Here is a 20365-nt window from a genome sequence, read left to right as displayed (position 1 = left end):
CCTGCTTGACAGGAAAGGGGCAATGCTGCCAGGAGGCAGGGGGGTGGGAGGTTGTGGCTCATCTGATGGGTCATAAGACTGGCAAAACAGGGAAATAATCTGTATTCCTCAAATGTGCACTCCCTGGGGCAAGGCAGAAAATGCTGGCCCTGCTGGGGAGCTGTGCTCCTCTAGAACACTCATTCCCAAGGAGCAGCGAGAGCAAGTCTGTCCTATTCTGCTGTCCTCCTTCACTAATCTAGCAGGACTGGGGAGCGGAAAACCTGCTGCATGCAGTTAATCTAGCATAAGAAAAGGGGCAGCAGTCTTTCACTATGGACAGATTCCAGAGATACACTGGGACTGCTGCTCTTTCAGGCACCCCACCACAAAGAGACTGCTGGAGCCTCAGTCCCAATCCTCCCCAGTATCCCACACATAAAGCCAGGGCCACAGTTACCTTTTCCTCCCCTGAGCTCTACCCTTGGTTCAATTCCTCTACATCAGTCTTTGCAGCAGTGATTTGCTTGGTTTTGCTGCACACCAAACCAGTCTTCACCCTCTCCAACACCTGCTCTAAACTATTCTGCTACCCGGTCAACTCACCTCAGGTTTGCAGTGCCAGGTTCAGGCCAGCTCAAGTGCCTGCCCCAGAGCTTGGCAGTGGGCTGCTTCCTCCTAGCCTGTCTCTGGGTGCTGCTGGGAGGCTTGTCCAGCAGCCCTGCTCAGCCAGGGTGCCTGGGTGCAGGCAGACTCTGCCCAGCACAAAGTGTTGATGCAAAGTGCTGTGAATTTGACTCCTGAAGGCTGCTTGCACAGGCATCCTGTGGTTATTAATAGCCAATGGCCCAGAGGGAAGAGTCTCAGATAGCACTACTGCCATCCCTGAGGAGAGGGGAAAGGAGAAGGTTGCTCCTCAGGTCTCCTGCAGTTACTTCCTCAGTTCCCAGAAAGACCAGTCACTCCATAGGTGCCTCACTTCTTCCTCCTCTCTTTTTAAATCAACATGTTGTTCCCCTTCCTCCTTCCATTGTATTTTAATGCAATTTGTAAAACTTTCTCAATATCCTGTTTGTCATTAATACCTCAAAAGCTCTCTTGAATCTTGCTTTGTTTTATACCCTCCTTCTGCCCCCTCCTCACTCCATCATTCAACCCAGTGTCCTCAAGACTCATGCATAATTTCTAAAATGCCAGGCATTCAGATAATACATCAGAAACCACAGAAGAAAAATAATTGTATGCATGAAGAAAGAAGTAGTAGGAAAACCATAAAGTCTAGAAAGCTATTTACAGAGTTCTAGGAAATAGCTGTGTAATGTGTATGGGAAACCCAGCAGAATCAAATAGCAAGGAAACTAATTTCCTGATTCATGACAGAAATAGAGTTGATTGCCTGCATTTGATGTACATGCAAATGACTCTCCTTCTTTAGCCCCTGTTCATTATGAGGCAGCTCCTCCTCTTTTTTTTCTCTGTACCCAGTTGGCTTATGGTTCTACGATGAAGGGAATGTATCTCATTTTACTGGATTACTGCACATACCTTTCAGCTTCTATGTAAAGTGGAAATCTGACAGAAAACATTATCTTCCTATCTCACATTGGAGCAAAATCAAGCTCCTCTCCGAATAAACCTAGAGTCCAACCCAAAACTACTGTTATAGTAGTGGAAATTTATTTGCCCAGAGAATTTCAAGCAAAGTTTATGTAAAGGAATATCAGGAGACAGTCAATTTCCTTTCCTAGGTTTTGCAGTTGGCTTTGTCTGCACCAAATGCATATAAAAATTCCCAGTGTGATAAGTGGGGTTTAAAGCACAAAGCATTAGCCCCGGTAACTGTTTGGAAGATTCTTTCTAAGAGTGCTGTATCATACTTATGGACAATAATCAGCCCAGTAATATGCTACAGGGCATGTATGGCAAATTCCTGACCTAAAGTTTCCCGTTTTCTTTTTGCTTCCACCCATATAACCATTTTGTATACTTCATATTGTGCCTGTAGCACAGCTCTTACTCTTCCTGATCTGTATCTACTGTAACACCATGATGTAGGATTTCCAGTATCCAAGAGCGCTGCATCCTTCACTAAGCCCAGCAGATACACCAGAATGATGTCTGGCCCAGATCCTGCCCCCACGGTCTCATTCTGGTGATCTGGGATAACTCCCTGGAGCTGTGCCAGTGTAAAACAGGTGCAGGGGATAGCACAATTGAACTGTAAACACCTGCTGCCTGCTCTGGGCACCATCACCAAGCTTCATGCCTGTGAAGGCATTTACATCTGTACAAAGCTGGATGGTGCCAAATACTACTATCACAATTGACCATCTGCCCACACTTCACACCGGCCATAGAGGACCAGCTGTCTTGATGTTGGGCAAGCCCTGCTCATTGCAAGTTTTACAAGGAGGAGTACTTTTTCACCATATGTATTTCTCTTGGATTGGTTTAGCACCACGGTGGGCATTTGCCCAGAGTGCTCAGTGCCTCCTGTAATGTCCCGTTGTGCTCTTTGAGATGCTGCTCTCCTATTCAAGTTCCATGCATTCTAAACCCTCTTTACTAAGGGTACTACTGCCTGTCTCAAGGTGGTGGCATGGGGTTGGGGGGGCAGACCATAGTGAAAATAGACACAGTGTGCTGCTATATTGCTTAAAATTGACAGACTTTTGCTTCTCCTTTCCCAAAGGCAGTGCTACAGTTACCTGTTAATTTTAAGAAGTTTCTAGCTCCATTTTGGTAATATTCTAAGAAATTAATGTGATTTATATTATGGGGTAAGAAACTGAGACATGCAGCTACCCCTATATGTCACCTTCTTGCAGTCACTGGAGCGATGCTAAAATCTACCTCCTCTCTACTTGCTTCCAGCAGCCTCTTTCAGACCAATTTATAGCTGCAGTATTACTTCTGCAGTCATTTTCTGTGCCTTCCTGAGCACAAATTACACTTTAGGGGAACAGTTTGCACCAGATGGATATCATATGGAAACCTGCTGGATTTTCAGGCATGGTACATCTCCAAAAGATGATTTAGCAGGGGAGAATGTGGTTGCTTTTCCATGCCATGTGCATCACCTGCTGCTCCTCTGCTTCCTCCCACCCCAGAGGTTCACAGCTTCTCCAGCAGCCAGCTGCAGGGAGAGAGGAGCAAAGCAGGCTGGAAGGGAGGAGAGTGCCCTATGGCTAGCTGGTAACTGGAGGTGAGCAGGTAAGAGATGTGAGCCCTCTTATAAAACTGAAGGGAGAACAGGGAAAAGCAATAGCAAGAAGATGAAGAGAAGACATGTGTAGCATGATGTGTGAGGATCTCAATCAGGATATGAGCAGGCATGCCCAGCAATTAGGACCAGAATCAAAGTACTGAGAGCAATTCACGGTGAGCTAACTCCAGGAGACAAGACTCCTCTGTGGATACCCTGCTTAAAGGGCAAGAGGCAAACAGGGTTAGGGGCAAGGGCAAGAACCTTGTATGCCACATCAAGGCCTTGTGTGAGAAGTAGGCAGGGTAGTGAGGAACTGGAAATGAGACAGGTTGAGCAGGCATATGAAAGAAAGTAAGATAGGAGTAGAGAGTTCCGGGCATTATATTTATCCAGGATTCAGAAATAGGATCTGGAAGCTGAAATGATCAAATGAGGAGATTCCTTTATTCCCTAGATGCGGGTCAGTTGTATTTAGGTTCCTAGGCCAATCATCCTACTCCTCAGAAACTCCAGTAGCAAAATCCAAGGTTCAGACCAGTCTCTTATCTAGGTTTTTCAGTGCTGTTGCGGCTGTGACTGTCATCAGGCTGAAATTCTGAGGAGAACTTGGCCACCTCGTCTTTGAAAGATGATCCACAGCCCTCATTCAGTGCTATGTGAAGTCCTATTCTGTTGTTGCAACCCTGATCCTTCAGAGGTTATTTTCATCTGCATGTGCATATATACGTACACGAGATTAGACACAAGACCTAAGAGTGCAGCTGGAGGGCACTGCACAGAGTGTGAACCTTGAACCCAGAAGAAATGTCAGAGAGGGTTTATCTTATTAGCATGGCACCAGGATTTATAGGGTGATTTGGATAAAGCCATCTTGTGTCTGACACTTATGCACCAAGGCACATCTTTAAGTGAGATTCTCACCTCCTACTCTACCTTCAAATAAAGTTATATGCCTCCATTTTCAGTCACCAGGCTGAGAACTAAATCCTACTTCTTTCTCCTCTTTATGAACAGTTTCTTCTGAGAAACACTTTGTTCAGTAGTCTAGAAATGGCAGCGGTGGGTTTAGCAGAGATTTCATTTTTGCCCAGCCATGGTGTCAGGTTCAGGATCTCAGTGGCTTTTTCTGCTGAGAATATTGTACCAATCTGATATCTGTGCTATAAGTAATGCCATGAAATCAGCATAGATAAGAAGTTACGTAGGGCTCTTAGTGTTATCTTACCCACTCATGCTACTCAATGCTCAGGGTTTCAAATCATGACAAGCCCTGCTTGATGAGCTGGTTTAGGTTTGTTTGTGTATTTGTTTCATTTTTGGGGGGTAAGGTTGGGATTGTGGGATTTACCTGGAGTGTGGTTAGGTTTGATGGCTAAATTCAATCTTTGCTTGAGTACATGCAGTTTCAACTTAGGTCAGCTGGGTAGTACACCTGCTATCTGTTTTAATCATACAAGGAACTGTCTGTATCTCACTGTGATCATCTCCCTCTTTCCAAATATAACCTTTGTTTAAGTGGCCTTAGGAACAGCCTGCGTAAAGCTTGGCTTTCTCTGATTTGTACCTTAAAACTTAATTTATTTTTGCACTGCATTCTTGTGCGCCTAATTTCAAATGGTCCAACTTCAAATTGCTGATGTCTGCAAAAGCATTTCAAGAGCAGCAGATGAGATCTGTCTTGTTACACAGTGCTAGACGGACACAAGCAGCAGCTAAGATAGGCGTATCAGCAGGGCTGTCTCCTGAGCAGTTTTGATCATGTGGAAGTCTGGCAAACAGTGTCAGTCTGGCAAATAGCATTCACCATTTTAACTTTCCCAGGACTGATCAGTGCTGAAAGTATTCAACATTCAGGCAGATTTCAACATGATTCAATCTGTTCCAGAAAAGAGTTGCAGAACTCTTGATTTGGCTTTTTTTTCTCATTTTTTTATTTTAAAATGTATTATATATAATATTTGTTATTTTCAAATACTTCATATATGCTTAATCTCTTCCATTTTCACACAAACATTTGGAAGACTAGTTAGTAGTTTGTAGAACTACAATAGGAGAAACTGTTAATGCCAGGTTCCATCCTGCCACTAAGTGTGCTTAATGCATAAGGAGATATAGGACTGGGACAACTATGTAGGGTTTTATCACAGAGCTGGAGTGTGTGTTGAAATAGCTGACGTGCCCATGGTGTGTTACTTGCTGGGCAGCCTACTTGCCCGCGTGCCCTACATGCTACCACCCAGGAATTGCCTGCAAGCCTCTCAGTGCCAAAATTCCCTGGTATGAGGCTGCCCTTCTCCTCTTGTATGTGGGACTGAGCAACACCACATGTGAACGCTAAAAGAGGACAGATTAGGAAGAAAGGATTTCCAAAGATTTTAAACCCTCCAGATTCAGTACCACATCAGGCACATGCCAAAACCCCAGGTAACTCAGAGAAGAACAGTGGCAACACCTAGTGGCCGTCGAAGCTATAGGTCTGTACTGCCTGGGAATATCCTTATTCCTCCTGCATGCCTAGTATTTGCCCTGCTGTGCTGTTTGCTGGACATTTCTCCTTCCATCGGGTATGATTGTTTGGGGGTAGATATCCCCACTAAGCATCTTACTATTTTCTGGTTTAAAACTACTCTCAGAGTGGCTACCTGAAGTCAAATTCATCCCTAGCCTGCTGCATAGCTCTTCAGTAATCCTTTGACTTTGCTTTGTGCCAGTAACCTCAGGGCTGGCTTCTGTTCCACCTTTGAAATTCTGTTTGTCTGGCTCCTTCTGACATGATCTGCTGTGAGAAGAAATGACTCTCACTTGAGAAGATTGTAGAGGTTAACAGAAAATTTAATCAGAACCGTGGACGCAGCAACTGTCCTGCAATGTGTCAAACCATCTGGAGTAGCTCATAATCCTACTATGTCAGCTTTATTAGGCAAAGCAAGATGCAGTCCTAATCTGCAGCCTGTGCATCTGTAGTCTTACTGGTTTGACAGAAGCTCAGGTTTTGCAAACATTGCTGCCCTTTTGTATGTTTCCTGTCAGCAAATCAATCAGAAATAGTCCCAAGACCCACCTCCAGACCACTGCATAAGGAACCCCTTCTTGTAATTAATCAGAAAAACATCCACAAAATGATACCTGGACAAATGTCTGAAGTCTGCAGTCTAATCCTACAGCTGACCCCAGCATCTCCTGCAGCGCTCAAGAATTACTGTCTGTGGATGATACAAGTCTAGGAAAGGCGGCTTGCTAACACTTGTCCTAAACTGAGCAAAATGAACCTCTTGGGACTCAGAAATTGAACAGACTTTAACATGAATTAGGTTAGGGCCAGGGTTAGGCTTGGAGCCTGAGGATACAGTGTGACAGATTTGATTTTCTGACTGATTTGGGCTTCTGATCTCTTGGTTATTATTAAGTTGAATTGTTCAATGTGAATTTAAATTTGGGTTTACCACAACTTAAAAACTTTTGTTGATACCAGATTTACAAGCAAAGGATAGAGTTTGGGTGAGAGCAAGCTGAGGGGCAGGCCAGCTGGGGTGACCCCTAAATTCTTCATCCTGTCAGTATGTGAGTGTGTTATAGCCTGTAGTGACAATGTTTTGGATCTTGCTGAAGTTTTTAATTGCACGGGGCTTTTTTAATATACAGGGTGTTAAACTCCTTTTTTTTGCCCTGAGCATGTATAGCAATATTTTTTACGATTTTGATTCAATCCTTACCATGTGGAGAAGGCAGTTTCAATAAAATACATCTTCTTGTTCTTAATCAGTGATGTTTATTTACATATTTTTGCAGGTGTTAAAACAAAGATAGGCTGAGGAAATTGGGGCTGTTGAGCCTGGAGAAGAGAAGGCTGCGTGGGGACTTAATAGCAGCCTTCCAGTACCTGAAGGGGGCCTGTAGGGATGCTGGGGAGGGACTCTTCATTAGGGACTGTAGTGACAGGACAAGGGGTAATGGGTTAAAACTTAAACAGGGGAAGTTTAGATTGGATATGAGGAGGAAATTCTTTCCTGTTAGGGTGGTGAGGCACTGGAACAGGTTGCCCAGGGAAGCTGTGAATGCTCCATCCCTGGTGGTGTTCAAGGCCAGACTGGTCAGAGCCTTGGGTGGCATGGTTTACTGTGAGGTGTCCCTGCCCATGGCAGGTGGTTGGAACTAGATGATCTTAAAGTCCTTTCCAACCCTAACTATTCTATGATTCTATGAAATACAATTTAAGCCATTGCTAAAAATAAAGTAACTAAAATTAGGTCTGAGTTAAAAATTTACAGTAAGAAACTCTGCCGGGACTTGGTGCCACAGATCAAAATCTGCCACTCTTTTGTTTAGGAACATTGAAACGTCAGATACTACTTTGATTCAGTAAAGGAATGTTGCCAGTAAAAAGAGCAGGAGTTTCATAACCTCTCCATCACATTAAAACTGCCTTTTTGCAAAGGTTGGGCAACTGTCTTAATATTACTGCGCTGTCACAAGATGCAATTTCTTTGTTTATTTATTTACTCGGAGTGCTTTTTTTGGTTGTTGTTGTTGTTTTGATGTTTGTTTGGTTTTGTTTGTTTCTCAAAATCGATATGTTAAATCTGGTTCTGCTGTTAGTTGTGGTATATTTGTCTTGTGACATGTGGCTGAAGCTGGCCAAGTGGGTCACAAAGAATAAGACTTGAAATGAGTTCTCACCCCTGCACACCACTGACTCTTCTGCTCCTTTTCTAGAACTGTCATAGTCATATTAAGAAGGAGCAGAATATCTCCTCCATGTCAGTACAACCAAGTTTAATCCCTTGAAATAGAAAAGCCAAGTTTACTCCCTTGGCATTGAAAATCAGGTTAACTTCCATGAAGTTTTGTCTAACACTATAACAGATACAGCTATTTTCAAGCCTGCTGCCTTTGGCTAAGCATTCCCAATATAGCCAGGTGTGTCCCTAAGTGATTGTAACAGGTTTCCTCTGGAAGCAAGAGTAAGGATGGCAATCAGTAAAATAATGTTTAGCAGTCTGAATAGACTTTGCACGTGTCATTATAAAACTTGGTCAAAAAATTCTAGCATGGAATTTGAAATCACATTTTTCACTATTTCTTCTAAAACTGTTATGTGTAGGCTAAGTGCTGTGATTAGGAAACTCTATGGTGGGGCCAGGCAATACAAAATCAGACAACATTCCTTAGTTTCTTCTTTGTCAGAAATGTTTTATTTCTTCATTTGATATTGCTGTATAAGCTGTAGGCTGTTGAAATCCTAACTGTAACTCTGAGGACAGTGTGGGTGCCATAGCAACTTCAGTTCTTTCTAGAAAAAAAAAAAGAAATGCTTTTCAGGGTGGCTTTTCTGGTATCCTGCACAGTCAGAACTTTTTTATTGTTGTTGGCTCTTTCCCAAGACCTCAAAACTGTTATTATTGTGCGGCTAACCCTGAAAGTAAAGCCCATTCATAGTTTAAGGCAGAATCAAGTCAGCACAGCAATAATAAGTGGGTGTTTGAATTACATTATTTCTGTGACTTTTCCATAATACTTTGCCTTTTAGGAGTAGAGGTCTAGAGACTTTCATGAGAATAACAAGCAGTTTGGAAAGGATCTCTAGGAATCTCTTGCATGAGATATACAAAGTTAGTAAATGTTCATAGGAAATGTTTTGGAAACATTAACGATGAGCAGTATATTAGTGCTAAAATGAAATATTTGCTACTGTCTTTTTTTAGGAGTTGGTGAAAAACCAAATTCTGGTCTAAGACTACAGTCCTTTTCAAGACAGGTAGGCTGCAAATTCCTGAAACTGTAAATTCATAGGTTACAAAAGATAAATCAGCAATCCAGTGGAAATGAGTCTAAATCATGCTCTACTTACATGAATAACCTGACTGAAGAGACACAAATAACGCAGGCCTTGTGTACTCGCATTGGAACCTGTTCTCCCATTGAAATTGAATGGAGATGCTATTTGTCTGCATATAGAGTCTGATTTTAGGAGTTTGTTAATGCTTTCATAAGAGGGCAATAACAGCTAAACATATGGCAAATCATTTTTTTTTTTTTAGCTATCAAATAGTGGATCGGATTGCATGCTGAAAACCTTAGTAAGGTAGGTAAATATAATTCAGAATGTATTACACTTAATTTATCTCCATGTTACAGTATTTCTTCTGAAAGGGTTATAAAATGGACAAACCAAAGGCATGAGTACCAACCTTGGTGTTGGTTGTCATTTTAGGTAATAAAGGGGCACTTTATCTTCTATCTCCTTACAATGCTTATAACAGAGGGTATATTTTTAAGTAAAGATAGGAGAAAGTGTAACTGCACTCTTAATATTTCTTTGCAGCTGGAGAGATGAATCACCAGGAACATGCCAGAACTGGAATGAAGGGAGAGAAAGAGATCAGCAGAAACCAGGGAAAAGATGTGGCTTCATTTCATCACAGACAGGTTTATTCTATACTTCCTTTTGCTGCCAGAGTTGAGACTTGATTCTGTTGTTGGCCAAAGAGGTTATATATTAATTGCTCTCAAGAAATGCAGTCCATATTCAAGTCCTGTTACATGGTTATAATTTGCATAACTGTTTTTATGATTAAGAAAAGAATAGAGAAATAGCATTAATATGCTCAGAGACTAGTTTATAGGACTTAAAAGTATATTAATAGTTCCAGTTCTCTAATGTGAAAATACAATGATTCCAGTGATAGTGATACTTAACTTTTACTTAAGAACATGCTATGTGGCACAGCAAAAATGTTAATGCACTGCTGCTTTTCACAGTTAGTTTTCTCATAACCAAATGAGCCAGATGGACTGAACAACAATATTTCCTACATTTATAAACTGTTTTTTCTACAAGCATACGACTTCAAATACTCAGGTATCTAGCTTATTTCTCATCCTATAGCCAATCTGCTGAGGGATTTGGGGGTACTATGGTTTTGGTGCTAGCATTTACATCATCACAGAGCTCTATATTTAACTATGATAACAGTAATAATAGCAACAACAATAATAGTAATTAATACAGTGCTGGTGGTTCCAGTGATTTCTGTTATCCCACAGTCTCTGTTTTCTGAAGATCTGCAAGTCATACGACAAAGTAAACATGTCAGGTTCCATGGAGAACTTGTGCTTTGTGTTTGTGAGAAGAGCTGAAGAAAACTAACTCAGCTGCACTCTTGTAATCTCAGCCTCGAAAACCAAAATGGAAAAAAAAAGTAAAACTCTTTTTCTGCACATAATCTTGAGGTTTTGATTCATGACTTTCAAATTCTGGAGTTTGGTGTTACTGGAGTTACTATTAAAGGAAGAGACGCCCACCCTCGCCCCTCAGCTGAACAGTAGATGGGAGCTGGTCAACAGCTTGTTGAGTGCACTGAAAAATGTATTTTCCTCCTTAGCAGGTCAGCGTTTTATGTCAGTATCTGGATCTTGCCAAAAATCTTCAATGTAAGGAAATGAAACTATTTTATCTGGAGGCGTATGTTATGTGACTCAGTGTAGAGGAATTGGTTTAACACAATAAAATCAAACTGGAGATAAAAGTATGAGCCCTGTAGACCATCAAATCCACAATAATGTGATATGTCCAAATGTATTTGATGTAGAATGCCATCTTACTCTACCACTGAAGGATACCCTTATTAACAATGTCTAAGCTATCTAAGAAAAAAAGCCCTTTTCGATATTTAACTGTGATTTTTCTTTTTACAGAGGACTCTGGGGTAATACAAACTGTACTGTCTCTCTTCACTGTATTTGTAAAAGTAAATTTGCATGGAAAATAGAGAAAGAGATCCCAAAAGACCAGAACCATCAAGGAGTATGCCCCAAAGGCTGGCTGCACTTTGGATTCAAAGCAAAACATTTTTTTTTCCACTGTTTGATTTTTCAAAGTGCTTTCCATATTTGTGGCAGAAATTGGACTTCTTAAGGTTTATTCTGTATTAGAAGATTTTCTTCCTTTTTTTGAAAGGAAGGACCTTAGGTTTTTAGCTACTGACACAGTGATACAGAGGTTGACAGTGAATTGAGTAGCTTTGCACACAGAATAAGGTGTCTTAATAAGGTGTCATAAATTTTACTTTAGTTCAAGGAAACGAGTTCTCAGATATGTGAAAGCTATGTAAGTGTATTTGTGCCTTTGGTGTAAAAAAATGCTTCATCCTCTCTTTTCCTCTAACGACAATTCCAAGAGTCTTTTATGCTCTCAAAACAGATCTCTGACCCCTTGTTGTACTAAATGGATCCTTAACTGATGCCATCCTTGGAGAGATGTTGTTTCAAATAAGGTTCATTGAAAATAATTATAAACCAAAGTCTATTTGCAGTTGAACATTAAAAGGCAATTATTTCATCAGGCTTCTTTTAAATACATGCATTCCTTAATAGCAACATGTGTGGAGGTGGCCAGATTTATCTCAGTACTGAACTGCAGTGACCACAAGGATAAATTTAACCCAGATTGTGTTTGCATTTAAACAGCTGATTTGAATCCAAGCCTTGTCGCTGCTGAAAACTGATACCAAGCATGTTGGAGAGGTCCATTGCAGGACAGAAACTAATGAAGTATTTAACATTCAGTGAAATATTTTGGTGATCACTCTTGCTGATTGATAAATAGTTTTTACACTGGCAAAAAACCAAAACAAGTTTTTTGTTTTTTTTTTTTTTTTACAGCTTTTGGATACAAATTCTGAAGGATCCAGAGCTTCTAAAAAACTGGTACCATTGCACAAGCATTCTGCAGTAGCTATCATAGGTCACTTGCTTCCCTCAAAGACGAACTGCAACAAGGTAGAGTACTGAAAATAATGCTAAATAAATAAAATTTCATCTTCATTAGGATGACAAAGTTTCATCCTGGATAGCAATGTAGGAAAAAATATTATTCAGATCTTATTCAAGGTTCTACTGCTTTAAACAAATTAGCGTTTCTCCCGGATTCCCAAGATGTAAAGATTCAAATATTCACTGAGCTATCTGACAGGTACATTTTGAGGAGTAATTATAATTTCTTTTGTGATTACTATCATGCATTAGAAATACAAAAACATAATGGAATACCCATTTAAAAATTTGCTATGCAAAAATTCTATGTTATGAATGTACCATAACACTGTTATAAAAGCAACCTCTTTTTTTTTTCTTTTAATAGTGCTTAAAAGCTGATCTGTAATATAGCACATGAGCATAACGCTAGGCTGGAACTGCCAGAAATAAATGCCAGCACTTTTGGAAATATTTATAAACCCTATTCATACAAATCTGGGGTTGAATTGCATACATTTGTAAAACCACTTATTTAGAGGTGGGAGGAATCTCACTGGCTATCTGTAATTGAAAAATCTTACTTTCAACTAAAACTGAGAAAAGTTTTACCGATGGGACAGTACGCGGAACTAATAACATAAGTTGTTCAAGCTGCTGTGAACGTTTCTGAAAGACTTCTTAGGTAATGGACTAGATCCTAACCCAACTGAAATTAACTTCAGTTAACTGAATTTATAGTTAAATGACCCTGAAATGCTGTTCAGGTTCTTACTTTCTAGTATCTATGCAATGTCATTGATTAGTAATTAATTTTTTCAGTGCTTTAGTGTGCTGAAAGAGGCTTCATCTATTCATAAATAGCTACCAATTAATTCTATTTTATTCCTGTTTCATTTTCCAGCTTTCATAATAATGAGTCTATTTGGACAGAAAATTAGTGTTTGGATGGTTTCCAGGGTGACAATTATGAAAAATAGGTGAATGAAAATCCTCCAATGTACTCCAGCTGGTCTCCAGTTGAAGTAGTGCATGTGAGTATTTCCAGTTGGTTTAAGGACAGTGGGAAGTTGTTTTATCCACAAAAATGATGACTTCTGCAAAGACAAGGCCTAACTTGTTACAGCAACTTAGTCTTCTCTTTATTTTTTCAACTTCAAAAATGCTGTGGGCACAGATTTATGGACATAACTGCAGGTAGTAAAAAAGGCACTATCAAGATAGTTATTTACGTAAATTGGAGTTATAATTACATCCTCTTGCAATTGCTTTTAAGCACCGAAATTTGAATTATATGGTATCATATGCTGTGTCTGAACATATAATAGGGTTATGAATTTTCTTATTCATAAGGAATAAGATTACGAATTTTGCATTTTAATTTACTGTTTTACACCATGTCCATACTGGTCTTAGCATTTGAGTTTATTCAGTGAAAGCTTTTGACTTTTTTATTATGAGCTTATTATTTCAAATTGTATTTATGGGAGTGTTCGTTGTTCTACTTAAATATTTGTAACAGTGACCTTCAGATACTTATTTTTCCAAATTTAGTATAATAATTATGCATTGTTTTTACGCAGTGTCTTTTTTAATATAGGGTTCTATATTGATTGTAGAGACAGTGCTATAACAGTGCCATTGTTGAAGAACAACTTCCACTGTGTGCGGTGGAATCAAATAACCCTAATTTTTATTTTACAGGAAAACGGTACTTTAAAAAAGTCAGAAAAATTTTTGGGTTTGTCTGCCAAAAGTCTCAGGGTAAGGTTTAGTTTTACTTTGCCTCTGTTCTCTTTTCTTACTATATTGAATTCATTGTACATTATTTTCATCTAGGAGCAGCTTATTATAGGTATCTCTAAAACCAGGAACATAAAAGATTTCGAAGATTAATATTCAGACAGACTACATCAACACCATTTAATATATCAATCACTGTGATGTAGAAGTGATTTCAAAACAAAAAAAAAATGTTACTAAGTTTTCTTTCTAACTCTGAGCTTTCTGTTGCATAACTTAGACTCAGGTATAGAGATGAAATTTCATGTTTTCTGTCATGGCAGCAGAGTAATTGCATGAAATTTAAAAAGGCAAAACTGAGGGTAGCTGATGAAAATATGATGAGGGGGCGGGACTTGTAAAGTTAGATTAGAATAGATTCTATAAAATGCATTTCTGTGCACAGTGCAAACTGGTCAATCAAATAGCGTTTGCCTTTTCATATTCATCTAACTTTGTTACCATCAGTTTCCTTGCTAGAAGCATGAAGGTTTCGTGGGGACCATGCATTGTTTGGTTTCTTCAAGCCACATTCCTTTGTTGCATCTGGGATGGGGAGGTGCCAGCTTCCCCAGGGTGCTGGCGCAGCTTTGGAGCCCACTGGGAAGCTGCCAAAAATACCAAAATAGAGCAGTGGCAAATTATTAACCTAAAGCGGGGCAGGGAGGGGAAGGGGGGGCGCGGTAATCTGAATCTGTACGAAGTGTCCTTGGGTGCTGTACTTACTGCAGAAGTGGTTTAATATGGCTCAACTTTATATATTACCTCTTAGTTAAGCTCTGGGCCTAAAGAGACAATCTCTCCTAGGCTGTCTAGGAGGTAAGGGAGAGTGAGTCGAGAAGTAAAATAAATGCAAGCTTTGGACATTGCTCATATGTGGCTCTAGCAAATCATAACCATATTTGACATCATTTATTAGGAACTGCAGTTGAGGGGAGTGCTGGAGTAATCCTGCGCATAGTGTAGGAAAAAAAAAGAAGGCATTTTCCTGATGGTTTGTTTTATTTACCTCCTGAATGTTTGTATTTTAACCACTTGCTGCTGCTTCGGGTAGATGGAAAAGGCATTAAAAGTCAGGAAGAATAACCGCTGCCATAGTGCAGCCAGGCTGCAGGGCACTGGGGGGGGGAATGCGGCTGCAGTGGGTGTTAAGGGCCCTCCCCATGTTTTCCCAACTGGATGAATGTGAGAGTAGTCCATGGGCCCCAGCCAAAGCATGATGGGGATGGAAGGACACACTGCGCCCCCAGCTCAGTGCTGCCTGCCTGGCCCAGGTGCAGCAGGATGCTCCTGGAGGTGAAGGGACCAGTCCTGCCTCGGCAGTGGGACAGCCGTGGCACTCTCCCAAACCATCTGCAACTTGCTAATTTAGCAGAAAATTTTCTTGTCTATTCTTTTTTTCCCTTTTATTTCCCCCTCCCCCACAATTGATGTCCTTTTCTGCCGTTTTCCAGGATGCATCAGCTCAGTGCAGGGGCAGGCAAACACCAGACCTGTGCATGGGAATATGCAGCTGGAAGAGCAGAGAAGCAAGGAAGGAAGAAGTGAGACAGCCTCTTGCTGGCAGTAATGAACTGCTAGATTTACTCAAATGTCCAAACAAGTGTGTCAGTTCCTGGAAAGACGAACTGGTGCTTTGCTTCTGCCATCCTGTCTGCATCCCATCTCCCCTTTTTAAATTATTTTCTGCAGGAAACTAAAATGGAATAATCCAGTGGGAGATCTGAACTGGAATCTGATGTGTTAGTGATGCTTGAGTTAGGATTGTGTCAACATTTTACTGCATTTCCTGCCTTTTCATTTTTTAAAGCAGTGTCATGCACTGTGAAAGCTGGAACAAAACAAAGTGCTTCAGTTAGCTCAAGAGCAGAACTGTCTTTTGCTTAAAAATAGACTATTTGTGAATGGCAAATAATAAATTAACTATTTTAAGATACTTGTTAACACTCCTCCTCTCTTAGTCATAAGGGGAATTGAATCTAAAACCACTCCACTTCATAGCAAAGCACCCACCTCAGTTTGTAATCACAGAGAATTTTTATGCACGGAAGTCCAAACTGGCAAATGGGGTTAAAACTGAGGCATTGCTTTACTTTGACAGTCTTGCTTAAAGTATACTATGGGCATTCATACACATTAGCAAAAGCATTTGCCTTCTGTAGACAAGTGAGAACAGCAACAGCAATCACAGACTGGGCTGGGGTGGAGATGGTCTCTTTCTCCTGATTTTTTTCTCATGAAGGACTCTATTTCTTAAATCCAAAAATTCCACCTCTTCCTTTCATGTTTGTTTGTTGTTTGTTTGTTTGTTTGTTTTTTAGATATGTGTTAGTTTATCGTCAAAAAGAGATTTAAGTCTTCACGCCCAGAGGATTTCTCTTTAAGCACCAGTGCTGTGATCTTCCCTACATTTGCTCCTGGATAGCAAAGTTGAACTCAGGAAGCTCCCACACCCTTGTACTATGATTCGGTTTGTCATCCTCTTGGTTGTTCCAGAACAGCCATTTGTGAGGCCAGGCTTTGTGCTGTAAACTGATCTTTGTACTTTAAAGAGTGGGTAAATACTGCTGCTCATCCTTGCACAAGTGTCAGTTAATATATCTTGACTAATTTAAGGGACTTTAGATAACAGATTAGATCATGTTTAATGTAGCCATTTGGAATCCAATCGACATGACTCAAACAAAGAACAATCTGCTCTTGTACAGGTTTAGATAGATTGTCTTCTCATTGTCAGTTTTACAGTGAGTATGTATAGTAACTTGTGCTAGCTTTGTGGGTAATTTTATGATAGTTCTGGATTCTATTTCAGATATTGATGCAACAGACCCTCTGAAAAAGGTTTTACTTCTGTACTTTCTTACTTTTTTATAAGGAGTAATTAAACACTTTGAGCTGGTATTTTGTGAGGTAACTTTTTCACTGTTAAACCTGTAATTTAAAATGTGTGACATATGGGGAGTAATATGTTTTCCATAAAACACCTATGTGTTTATATTTAGAATTATCTATAATTATAGCTGTATTTGCTTTATAACACTTTATGTCCTCCCTTTCAGCATCATATCATGGGCTTGTAGCTCCGGCTGTTCCCATGACACTGGTGATGCTGGCTGCCATTTCCCTTTTTCTGTGGTGCCTGTAGAAGCAGAATAACCAACTCTTCCACAGGATACTTTGGGTCAGAAACACCTATTTGCCACTGATTAATGCTGACATTCCTGCTTTGGAAGAAAGCACCCTCATTTCTGATTTTGAGATAAGTGGCAACAAGTAATTGATCAGAAACAGCAAGCGGTCATGTCTTCCATGTGAGTCTCCATGATCTGCAGTGGTTTTCTCCTTCTTGGGAGTCCCTCAGGCACCTATACCCAGAAAATCCTTCGCAGCCATTGGTATGAATACTGTAGGGACTCCCTACTTCGGAGAGCTTTTGTGGCAGGATGAGATGAGGATGCAGGACAGAACCACTGAGAAATTGTCCCCTTTGGGACAAGCCAGGAACTGAAAATACTCCCACACCATAAACCTCCAACCACTCACATGGAGCAGTGGTGTCTAAGGCCCCATAACAGCAGGCATTCATTCTCATGAAACTTTTTACTTTGGAAGCATTTGGGCTTTTGTGTTCTGTTTTTACATGTTGCAGAATCTGCTCATCAGCCAGCATTAAAATTTAGCATCGAATTTAGGAACTCTGAAACATACCCCAAGAATTACAGGGTTATTTTTCATACAGTGGATTCTTGCCAGGTGGATTTCCAAGAGAGATGAATCCAGGTGGATTTGCAGAGATGAAGTCACTTTTGACTTGAGAGTGCCAGAGTTGTTTGGCCCATGATACCTATTTCATGTTGTAAAGCAAGTTAGTCTATAAGTATAATGGCATATGGGCTTTGTCATCCTGAAGTTAACATATTCATGTGAGATGCATCCAGTGTCCTGTTAAAGATTTAACTAGGTGATATCTCTTCTAGCTTATTTCAGAAATAGAATCCCATCAACCCTTTTAAAGACATTTTGGGGCAATATCTGCTTGAAGAAAAAGAACTGTTATAAATCTTGCTGAAGTTATGGTAATAAATTGCTTTACTGTTCACCTACATTATTTCTGCAAGCAGTTCTGGGACTCTGCTCTCAAAAGCTAAGGACGATACATGGGGAAGCCACACTGCTGTTCCTAAAGTGTTCTATAATTCTATAAGCTGATGTAGCAGACCCTCAAAAGGACACTTCTCACTTTAAGTGTTCGTAGGAAGGTGCTAATGAAGGAGACGATAGATAAATTTAGCTGACTGGTTGGTCTTCGGGGTTAATGGTTGTGAAGGTCCCAGCTCAGGTCTCAGCATTACTTCAGTTACAGAAAGCCAGGACAGCAAAGCTTACTCTCCATGGGACTCCCACCACTATAACAAGCCTTCCATCCACGTCTCTGAAAATTCCTGGAAGATTTATTCTATTTTTTTATTTTTATTGCAGTGTGAAAAAACAAATGGTTGTTCAGGGTGACTTACTTCAGAATGGATTTACTGTGCCTTCAGTGGCCTCTGAAAGCTGCTGTGCAGGGCTGCATTAATTGTTGGGTTTGTTGGCTTGTTTGTTTTATGACGACTCAATCTAACAATTTTGCAAGAGCCCGAAAATGGAGGTATGTTCCTTGGAATTAAGCAAGCAGCTAAGGCCAACTGAAATGCTATTTGTGCACAGGCACAGGAATGTATGACTGCCTTTTAGCTAGATTTCACATGGCCAATTTTAGAAACAAAAATTGCCTGTTCATGTTATGATTATGTATAGGGCTATTTTAAAAAATTGTTTAGAACGTAGAATATTTCTGTGCTGGTCTACAGAACCATTCAAAAATGTTGTCAAAGATGCTGCAGAAGGTTTTGATCCCAATAAAATTTTCAACCTACTGTTTACTACAACTTCTATGGGTGTAGCTATCACGAGTTATTAATATGAGATTTTTCCATCATATAAAATATAAATTGCTTTTCTGTGTGTATTTTGGCTGATGGTATAACCCCCTACATTAGCATTCAGTAATGTTTTGAAAGTTTGAATTTAGTCCTCTAGATTTATCTATGGGGCTGGTTTTATGTGAAGTCTGCTATTAGAGTTTGTGGACTGAAACATTTGCATACAATTGCCAGATCATCTGCAGTTTATGTATCTGAACTGGGATAGCTGCTTTACCACTAAAAGCAGCAGCTTCCCCATGAGAATTTCACCTATTTAAGCTACATTTGGAGGAATTTAAACCAACAAATCCCCTTCATTGCATAAACTGACAAGTGTGTAAATGCTGCCTTTTCACACTACAGCAAACAGAATGGCTTGCAGGATGGGTTTTGTTTGCCAGAGTTACCTGGTTTTGTCTCCGATGATGTGTATTTTTCAGGCTACAGTGTTGTTACTAGTTATGCAGAATCTCGTCAGATTTGATGTCCTTAATGAAGGTGTATATTTTTCTCACAAAACTTGACATAGGCAATTTTCCTTGAGGTATGTTGTAATATGTTTGAAGGGCAGTGGTATAATATACAAGGTGAAGATACATGGACTGCAGCACTGTAGCTTCCATTGGTTGCACTGAAGTGCTTTCCATGTCGAAGAACTGAGTTCACCAGAGCCTGAGCAGGCAAACAAATGTTGCATTTGCTTCTGCCATGCAGTTTCTTTGATGGTGTTTACTGAAAGGGAAGTGTTAGATATTTCCATACCACTCCCTTGCTTGGGGGATGGAAGGGTATCCCCACCAGAGATGGATACATTCAGGCCAATGTATGACGAACCTTCTCTACCAGATGTTAGGGTTTGGAAAAAAAATCCATGTGCTTATTTTTGCAGATTCCGATTCAGGAGAAAATTTACCTCCTGGTCCCCTTAGCAGTACTTGCATCATATCTCTGAGGGAAAGAGATGCCTCATGCAGCTGTCACATTCCACCTGGATGGGAGTCTGCAATGGGAACATAAGTGTGCCAGAGATGTCCAGCATGATCGGGCAGAGTGAAGGGTTGTGGCACAAGGCTGTAAGTGAGCAACATGACTCCCAAGCAAAGCCCTTTCCAGCTGTGCCTCTACTTGGTGCAGTACTGCCCTTCTTCGTGCAGGGATCCTCCTCACTTCTGCTTGTCTTCTCCTTTCCCCTACCTTCACACACACGCACACTTTTATGTCTGGGTCACAACATGAGAGTAGCAGTGGGGCTGATTGAGATCTGTGCAGTGCAGTCTAGCGGGAGTGTAGAGAAAAGATGGGGTTTTGCACACTCTATGAGACTTGGACAGCTCTGATTCCCAGGGCACCATCGTACAAATTCTTGTTTAATTTAGCTCGCTACTGTTTTCTTTCATCATGTTGCCCCTTCCTTGGTGCAGCAACAGGCATCCTCAGTCTCTTGTAATAATAAACTGTTCCTCCAGGGCATTTATATATAAGCAGAATGTTTTGGATAAAAGCTGAATTGCGAACATTCAGCACTGGGGCTCTAACTCCTCAGCTTTAAAAAAAAAAAAAAAGAGGCCTTTTCTTGAGCTATAATAATTTATAATATTTCCGTTGGTAATAAGGGTTGGTTTTAAATCCCCTCAGAGCAGCACTGATCTATTACAATCTGATGCAGTCCTCATCTTACATA

The sequence above is a fragment of the Lathamus discolor genome, chromosome 3 (assembly GCF_037157495.1).
Source record: "Lathamus discolor isolate bLatDis1 chromosome 3, bLatDis1.hap1, whole genome shotgun sequence".
NCBI classification, from domain to species: domain Eukaryota; kingdom Metazoa; phylum Chordata; class Aves; order Psittaciformes; family Psittacidae; genus Lathamus; species Lathamus discolor.
This window is presented reverse-complemented; position numbering follows the sequence as displayed.